Source organism: Triticum aestivum, chromosome 4D, assembly GCF_018294505.1.
Source record: "Triticum aestivum cultivar Chinese Spring chromosome 4D, IWGSC CS RefSeq v2.1, whole genome shotgun sequence".
NCBI classification, from domain to species: domain Eukaryota; kingdom Viridiplantae; phylum Streptophyta; class Magnoliopsida; order Poales; family Poaceae; genus Triticum; species Triticum aestivum.
The window spans coordinates 316,946,574-316,954,883 of NC_057805.1; the positions used below are offsets into that span (position 1 = coordinate 316,946,574).

Below are 8,310 nucleotides of genomic sequence, written 5' to 3' on the forward strand. Positions count from 1 at the left end.
TGTAGTTTTTATTTTAAAGTCGGTGATTTGGGTCCAAATTTTGAAGATTCCAGCGCGAGACAACCGGCCAATGAGAAGCCAGAAACCACGTTCACGCGGATCACCCAGTCAGACACGATCTGAGCCGTCCATCATGCACACATCAACGGTGGAGCTTCTCCCGAGAAACCCAAACCCTAACCCACCCACCCACACTCATCCTCTCCCATTCTCCAGATCCTCTCCCATTCCACCCCGCCGCCCCCGCCTTCCTCCCCCTCCCGCGATTCCCACCGTCGCCACCCCCACCCACCACCGCCGACCTCGTCTCCGCCACACACCCTCTCCCCTCGCCTTCATCCCCCAGATCCACCAGTCTGCTTCTCGGCCATGGCGTCACGGCCGGTTTTCTCGCCAGCACGCGCGTGCGTGCTTCGATGCGCGCCGCTCCGTCGAGCTGGCCGGACCGTGGAGCGCGCGTGGACCGTGTATCCGCTACCAAATCTCCCCTCCGCTCCCGAATCAAACCTCCCAAATCTCTCCCCCGCTCCCGAATCAAATCCCCATCACCTCCGCCACCACCCCACCTACTCCCACCGCCGTCGCGAGCCACGAGCGCGAGCGGGGCGATGGCCAATCCTCTGCTTCTCCTCGAAGTCCCCACTCCATTCGTCGTGCATACCCTAGGACGACGGCGGCCGACAGATCTAGGGAGACGACGAACCCTAGCCGCAACGGCTTGTTGGTGTGGCTGCGGCGCATCTGATACTCGCCCCGAGCTCCCTCCTCCTCCGTTGCTGTGGCCGCCTTGGGACGATATTCGCCGCCTGTGACCGCTGTGTTGGGAACCGGTCCGGCCAAGGGGAAGACGGGTTCCCAGCCAACGCAGCGTCCGGTGAAGCGGCTCTACCTGCGGCCCGATTGCGCTCACAACGTCCCCGTCACCAAGTTCAATCAAAAGGTCCGACCCTTCCCATTGCCTGCTTCTATTCCCCCCTCTTCAATCTACATGGATCTTGCCTCTCGCTGAGCTTGCGGCCAATTCATCCAATTTCAGACTGGCAAGCCTCTCAAGTGTAAAGAAAATGGTACGCTCTCAAGTCTAAGATGGATACAGAGCGGTGTATGCATGTGCCAAACTGAAACCATATGTGTTACGTAGTAGTTGTTCATCTCTGACACGAGCTGCCCTGCAATCAAAATAGATTGCATCTATTCTTGCTAGTATTTTATTTATCTCCTTCCTCATCTCTGACACCAGCTATTGTGCATGCAATCAGGGGAATTCTTGCTCCGCTCGGAAGGAGTTGTCATTTCCGTGGGAGTCTCTGACCTCTTATTCTACTACCTATTGCTGCTGCTGCTGGGTGTCTGTAGCTACAGGGTGGGTAATCCATCTATGTTTATTTGCTACTGTCTGAACTCTGTTTCTCTTCAGGCCCTGAATCTCTCATTGTCTTGGTTGTTCCTTACTGCAGGGAATCCACTGTAGTCCTACTTGCGAACTCAACTAAACTGCAGCACAGTTTGAATATAGCACCTAACACTGATGTAAAAGGTAGTCTTAACACTTTGGCTTGATCCACACAAGATCGTCTTGCGCTGTAGATTCTGGCATTAGACCTCTCCTCCATGGGGAACAGCCGCAAGAACAACTGTAAAGAATTGACGTGCCCTTTAGCTTGTTGATTCATGCTGACCCACCCAGTAGTTATTCTGTGTCTACTTCTTCAGTTGCAAAGGTTACAGTAACATCTTCTAGTCTTACAACTCAACTAAACTGCAGTAGCACATGGCACTTGCAGTACAGTAGAGTATAATACATGACACCGGTGTAAAAGAAAGAGAACAGAATTGCTGATGTCCCATTTTTGTTTTGGGTTGGTCCTGCTTAGGCTGAATTAATTCATCCATTTCTTGGTCCGTGGTTAGTTGTGAAACCACAAAACGGTGGCAAGGTGATTTTTGTTCCGTCTGCCACCACTCCAGCAAGCTTCTTGTGTAATCAAATTTGCTCATGTATGTATGTATGTATATGTATATGTTGCCACATATATGCATGAGTCTGGGTAGTTCAACTCTAGTTTTCTTCATAACTCATTCATATCCTATGGCCATCTTGTACTGGAACTACAGTAACGAGTAGATGTTGCTGCTGCACTCATTTTAAGGTGTTTTTTTCTTGTTGAGAGAAGCGTATTAGGTTGATTAGATTAATTAGTTCAGTTGGCTAAAGTAGCAACAACAACCACACTTGGTTCCCAAAAATTTAGATGGCACTTGCATCTCTACATACACACACATATGAATATGCACCTCGGTTTGGTTCAGTTTGCATGTGTACATTTGCTTTAACTTTGACTGACTATCTTGGTGACACTTGCATCAATGATGTGCTTTGCAGATGTCCATGGAGAAGATGGCCATTGGACTGTAGGGGAGCGAGAGGGCTGTCACCAAGAAGGAAGGCATTGACCTTGCCAAGGAGTATGGATGTCTATCTGGAATGCAGCGCAAAGACCAAAGTGAATGTTTAGTAGTGGTTTGAAGAGGTTGTACTGAAGGTATATGTATATGTTGCCACTTTCAGCTCAGTATTTTTTTCCATATCTGGCATCGTAGCAACATCAATATTGGGCTGTGAAACTATCCCTTCTTAAATAGTGTATATGTTACCACCACTCCAGCAAGCTTCTTGTGTAAACAAATTTTATATGTATATGTATATGTTGCCACCACTCCAGCAAGCTTCTTGTGTAATCAAATTTTATAAAATATTAGGACATAATCATGCCAGTTTGCTAGTATATAGCTCACTTGCTAGCAGACGTCAATAGTCAATTACACAGGTTCTCCTCGGCTAGAACAAGCACTGAAGTATGATTTTCATGCCCATCAAATGAGCTTTTGTGCTTTGCAAAGTGATCTGTACCCAGCTGCTTGTATACTTGTTATGTATTTTGTTCTTAATTGTTCTTTTATTGTTAATAGTACTAACAATGTGCATTTCCTCCATGCAAAAGTAGATTGACAGGAGCAGGAGAGTCTGTGATTGCTATAGAAGGACTGAAGTAGCTTCATGTTGACGAAAATTTGAGACACATGGAGTTGGTTCAGCCTTGAGTGACCTGGAGAAGCAGGGCATTGCCGGGGAGATCTCTGACTTGTGTCGTGGTAAGACTGCATGTATTTAATGCGTAAATGTTGAATACGTATTCGCTCCCAGCTAGGATATTCGATTGTACTTAGTTATGTGATTTATTCATGTTCGTGCTGCTTGTTAAGTGATTATGTTTATGTTGTTGCTACCAGTAGGATGGTCAATACATGCATGCTCTGTAATTTATCTATTTCTGAATAGTTTGCTTGGTTCTTCATATCTGACCATGTACTGTAGAATTTCTACTTTATGTTCCTTCTAGTTGTGGCATCCCCACTGTTATCTTTGTATTTATGATGATGTTCCTCACTAATATAATATTTACTGATTATTGGTAGTCACTAGTATTCACTGATAACTATGCCTTGTTTTGACTGTTCTATTGTTATTTATGCCAAAAAGTTAACATGTTTGAGTTTATTTTTTTCCTAACAATTTTGTTTTATAACATGCAGATGGTGGCGTCTATTCATGTTTCGTCGCGAGCTCCAGGATGAAGTTGGAAGAAGCAATGCATGCCCGATCTTTATTTCGGGAGTATGCCAATGGCTAGCTTTATAGAAGGGATGCATGCTGGATCTAGGCATGCATGCATGTTCTAGAATCCGTACTTCAGAACCTAAATGCTGATTTTTCTGGGAAATTTGTTGTACTGGTGATTTGCTGAGAATTTGGTGTATATTTGCTTGCCACTATGTTTACTTGAAATTTATTTATGGATTGGAAATTATATTGGCATTGAATCTGGTCTGAATGTATATCTATGATGTAAATATTATTTGACATGAAGAGGCACAACCCAAATCAAGGAGGGGATGAAATGTCTATAGTACCAATTCTATTTGGGCTTTGAAAAGGACACGGCCCAGAATATATTAGTGGGAACAAAGGCTGAAAATTAAAAAGAAATTGGATTGTAAAATGATTGAGGCCCAAAAAGGAAATGGCATATAAAAGACGACGACCCAGAAGATAAAAGGCTGAATTATTGGCCCAGGCCCATGTAGTTGACCAAAATCGGCATAAAAAATATATAGAAATGGGCTGAATTAATGGGCTCGGCCCATATAGACACTGAACTGGACCGGGCTGATGTCAGGACCCTGATTCTAAGTCACATCGATCTAGCCGGTAGCACCTCATATCACTTTGCGGCGTCACACATGGTATTCACACGGGTGTCGTCTTACCATGGCCCGGGACCGTTTGCGCCTTTTGGCTCATGTATATGATAGTGTCGTTAGCATCTATATGACAGAGAACCCGGACCGACATGACTAGTCGTGAACCCAAAGTGACACTAACTTACGGGGACAGGCATACATGAATCAACATCGAGCATGTCGGTCAGCAGCGTGCGAATCCGGGCTATAGCACTGGGCTAACAGGACTCCGGTGAACCGGGCTATAGCAGGCTAGGCAGGACTCCAGATGTCACCGCGTGACATTTCCCCGAAGGGACACACATAGGAACGAAGTGAATCAATTGCCGGCCAGTCAAGTGTCCCGGAGCAGTAGTGCTGGGCTAGCAGGACTTCGGTGAACCGGGTTGTAGCGGACTACTATGGCTCATGGAAGCACAAGACTACATTTCCCCTTAAGAGAGGCTACCAAAGATAAACAACTAGGTTGTCGGATCCCACACATACCAAGCATTTCAACCATACACACAATATGCTCGATATGTGCAAATACAACATGGCATCACAACAAAACTCTACAACTCCAAGTATTTATTCATTAGGCTCCGAGGAGCGAGATATTACAAACATGGGTCTCATGACCCAACATTCAGAGCATACAAGTCAAAGCACATGCGGAAGCTTAACATGTCTGAGTACAGACATCTACAAATGAAAAAGACTGAGAAGCCTGACTATCTACCAGATCCTGCCGAGGGCACAAGATCGTAGCTGAGGTATCAAGCTAAACGTCGAAGTCCACACGGAACTACTAGCGAGACTGACGTCTCTCTGCAAAACATAAAATAGACAAACGTGAGTAAAAATTTACCCAGCAAGACTTACATCAGAACTAGCTACATATGCATCGGTATCAATAGAGGGGGTGGTGGAGTTTGACTGCAGCAAGCCAACTTTGACTCGGTGGCTATCCTAAACTACGACTGCAAGTAACTCTTTTGAGGTGGCGCACACGAGTCCACACATTCACCATATCAATACACCACTATGGATCCACTCCCGTCTCCCTACGAGAAGGCCATCCATAGCACCCACGCTTATCTTACGCATTTTGGAGTATCCACTTTCACTTGTCTATGAACTGTTATAGGCAACCCAGAAGTCCTTTACCGTGGACGCGGTTATTCGAATAGATCATTTATAACCCTGCACGGGTGTACTTCTTCACACATGTTTCCACCACTTAGCGTGTGCACATGACATGTGCTCGGCAGACTTCAAGCGAAAGCCGACGTGGGTGTAGACCACGACCTACCTAAACACTCAAGTCTCTAGTCCAGGCTTATCGCCTATCCAGGTTCCATCCGCAGGGAGTCCGGCCGAGGTTTCCACATACGACCCCGAACGATGTGTGCAGGGTTCCCGAGACACCAAACAGGCGCCCGGTACACCGTGCCACGTGCCTACCGCATCACAGCCCACCCCTCGGGTCAGCGCTGTGCACGGCCTCCAGCATACTACAAACACCAGAAACTACTTGCAACTCCTGGACAGAGGACTAGGGTGGTTAAGAAGTCGAGCGGGGTCATATTTCAGGGCCCAACATGTGGTAGTAGCTGTTTCATGGATCACAAACAGAGAACTCAGTTCCTGAGGACGGCTTCAATGAGACAACCCACCATGTACTCCTACATGGCCTCTCACCGCTACCTTTACCAAATCGTGTTCACGCACTTAGCTCACACACATTAGGACATGTTCATCTCCATTCCAATTCATCCCCGATGAATCAGACCTGACTCAACTCTAAGCAGTAGCAGGCATGACAAACAAGCATGAATGAGTAGGCACATCAGGGCTCAAACAACTCCTACTCATGCTAGTGGGTTTCATCTATTTACTGTGGCAATGACAGGTCATGCAGAGGAAAAGGGGTTCAGCTACCGCAACATGTAACAGTTGAATCGATGTTGTCCTAATGCAGTAAAAGAGAGCATGAGCGAGAGAGTGGGATTGTATCAGAATGAACAAGCGGTTTTTGCTTGCCTGGCACTTCTGAGGATGATATAACTCTTCATCGGTGTCATCGAACTCATCGTCGAAACCACGTCCACGGAGAGGGGACAAACACCGGCAACAGAGAAGGAAACACAATCAATGCAATGCAACAATATGATGCATGATCATGACATGGTAGTATGATGTGATTTGAGCTAATGCATCTAGCAACCAGATTAAATGAAGTTGGTTTGAATCCAAGATTCAAATTCAAACTCCATATGTGGATATTCAAATGCCATTTATATGATTTGTCCTAAACAACAGCTATAAGTTGTTCTAACATGCATGAAAATGGTACAGATAGAAAGATTGGATTTCTCTGATCATTTTTCATATATAACTTATTTCATTCTGAGCTACGGTTCAATTTCTATGATTTTTAGAAGTTTAGGACATTTTCTGAAATAAATAAATCATTTGTGATTTATTTAAAATACAGAAGGTATTTACAGCGTCAGTGTGACATCATCATGACATCATCAGGTCAACGGGGCTAGTCCAGGTCAATCCTGACGCGTGGGGTCCACACGTTAGTGACACAGGGCTGGTTTGTTTAGCTGACATGTGGGCCTGGTCAACGGCCACATCAGCAAGGTCAAAGCTGACGCGTGGGGCCACTGTGATTAGTTAAAACTAAACAGGAAATAAACTGTGGTTAATTAAGGGCGCGGGGTCCAACTGTCTGTGTCACTGTGGTTAATTAACTAGGTGATTAAACCCTAATTAAACAGCCACGTCATCATCACCGGATCTACGCCGGCGATGACCAAACCGATGGCGAGAGCTCGCCGGACTCGCGCTACGGGGCATCGTTTCACGTGCGGCTTGCGGCTACGGAACGTTGGGAGCGAGGCGCATCTGGTGGAGCATGCGGGGCGAGCTGGGGTGGCCGGTGGCAGCGACGGCAGTGAGCTGGGCGGCGGCCGGAGCTCGGCTGGTTGCGGGCGCGGGGCTGCAGCAAACAGGCGAGCGAGTAGAGGGGCTAGGCGGCCTCCTGGAGGCACCAGGAGTGCGATGCGGTGCAAGGGCGCGGGTGGTTTGAGCTTAGGCCACGGCGGCGACAAAGCCAGGCGGTGGTGAGCTTCGGTCATGGCGGGGAACGGCGCTACGGTAGGGAATCGACGCGGGGAAGAGTGGGTAACGACGGCGGAGCTCACAGGGAGTCGGACGGCGATCTCAGCGGGCTCGGGGACGGCCTGATGGTGACGAATCAAGCGGCGGGGATCGCCGGCAACGAGGTTGAAGAAGACGTCCGGGACGGCGATGCGGTGCTCCCCCGGTTGTTTGGCTCGGCGTGGACGAGGAGGGCGAAGATGCGGAGCTCGGGGTCGCGGAGAGGGAGCGAGGGAGTGGATATGGCCGCGGCGAACGGCAACGGTGCGCTCGGCTCGTTCGGTCGGCCATGGGAGAGAGAGAGCAGAGGGGAGGGGAGAGGTTGCCGGCGAGGGAGAGAGAGGTCAGGGGTCTCTGGGCGTCTCCAGGCGCGAGGGAGAGGCAGGAGGTGGCAAGCAGGAGCTGGAGCCTGCGGCCTGCGCGGGCGCTCTCTCGCGGCGACAGCAGCAGCTTTGGGGCGAGGGGAGGAAGACGACAGGAGGTCGCGGTGGGCTGGGCCAACAGTGTTGGGCTGGAGCTTGGCCGCGAGATAAGTGGACCAGGTAACTCTTTCTCTCTCTTTCTTTTCTATTTCTTTATGTTTCCTATTTTCTGCAATTGGTTTTGATTTAGCAAAAATGCCAAACCACTTTGTAAAATGCTCAAAATATTTGTGGCACTTGGGAAATTATTTCCCACAGCCCTCAAATGCTTTCAAAATTATTTGGACATTTAAAAATATTTATAGAATTTAATTGTCCAAATTCAAATACTTATGAATTAACTCCAAAATCCAGAAATGTCCTAGAAATATGTGCATCATTTTTGGGAGAAGTTTTCACCCATTCCAAAATTGATGAACTTTTCTAAAGGCCA

At 47.7% G+C, this 8,310-nt stretch overlaps 1 long non-coding RNA gene across 2 annotated transcripts; it reads left to right on the top strand.

The window, feature by feature from the left end:
• The first annotated feature begins 242 nt into the window (after positions 1-242).
• LOC123097646 (uncharacterized) lies at positions 243-3,897 on the top strand. 2 transcript variants are annotated; one of them, XR_006447400.1, is made up of 7 exons: positions 243-940; positions 1,037-1,067; positions 1,260-1,363; positions 1,458-1,537; positions 2,384-2,543; positions 3,006-3,153; positions 3,595-3,897. It is a non-coding gene; the product is annotated as an uncharacterized lncRNA (long non-coding RNA). The 2 variants fall into 2 exon arrangements; XR_006447399.1 differs by lacking the exon at positions 1,037-1,067 and having other exon boundaries at positions 246-940.
• The last annotated feature ends 4,413 nt before the right edge of the window (positions 3,898-8,310 follow it).